General features: G+C 44.6%; 1 protein-coding gene across 1 annotated transcript in view; it reads right to left on the reverse strand.

Moving 5' to 3' along the window:
* LOC104546225 (uncharacterized protein C20orf26-like) overlaps positions 1-1,112 on the reverse strand; it is a 25,896-nt gene that overhangs the window by 14,267 nt on the left and 10,517 nt on the right. The window lies entirely within an intron of this gene.

The following is a 1,112-nucleotide window of genomic DNA, read 5'->3' on the forward strand; positions in this document are numbered from 1 at the left end:
CACTTTAAAAAACATTAAACTTAACCAGGATCAAAGTAAGTCTCAACAAGAAGTTTCAGTGCTTTTACTAATGCAATTAAGGGATTCGTTAGTTGCATGTGCTGCAACCATGGCACAAAGGCCAATGGCAAACCAGCTCTAACACAGAACAGCTTTCAATGAGAAGATGAAACCACTTTTTATCTACCCTAAAAAATGCAAGAATGTTAAGTGCAATTCTGCAACTAAAAAGGTGGTGAGAAAAGTGTGGATGTGATGGGCCGTCAGAAGGAATGACTTTTACCACCAGGCTATGGAGTTAAGAAACCCCTTTCTCCTCAGGGCCATAAGTAGACTGCTACTGAATGTACTTTTGGTTCTGTCGTTATCACACACACATGCATGAAAAAAGATGAGCCCCACAGGATAAAGGAGTTCAATCATATGGAGCAAACAATGCACTTCATCAAACACAGGAAAACATTTATGATTACTGAGAGAAAGAGAGACCACCACCATCGTCTCCTTTGAAACAACAACTCCAGTTAGAGTGTGCTCAGGAGACTAACCTGTGCTGGACAACTGCCTTGGGAGTCACAGAATCATTTAGGTTTGAAAAGGCCCTTAAGATCAACCGTAAACCTAACACTGCCAACTCTATCACTAAACCATGTCCCTGAGCACCACATCTATCTGTCTTTCAAATATCTCTAGGGGTAGTGACACTCAATCACTTTCCTGGGCAGTCCATTCCAGTGCGTGAAAACGCTTTTGGTGATGAATTTTTCCTAATATCCAATCTAGACCCATCCTTGGCACAACTTGAGGTCGTTTACTCTTGTCCTATCACTTGTTACTTGGGAGAAGAAACCGACCCCTACCTCGATACAACCTCCTTTCAGGCAGCTGTAGAGGGCAATAAGGTCTCCCCTCTGCCTCCTTCTCTGCAGTCTAAACCTCCCCAGCTTCCTGTGCTGCTCCTCAGCCTAAACCCATCCATCACCTGCACACCCTGCAGACGGCGTCTGCACACACTCCCCTCCCCGCCCCCTTCGGAACACGCATCACCTCGGTTATAACACTAATGATGCTCTGAGCCTGACTCTTTTATAAAAGCTTTTCCAGACTCTTTC

Source organism: Mesitornis unicolor, unplaced genomic scaffold (genome assembly GCF_000695765.1).
Source record: "Mesitornis unicolor isolate BGI_N332 unplaced genomic scaffold, ASM69576v1 scaffold36459, whole genome shotgun sequence".
Lineage (NCBI taxonomy): Eukaryota > Metazoa > Chordata > Aves > Mesitornithiformes > Mesitornithidae > Mesitornis > Mesitornis unicolor.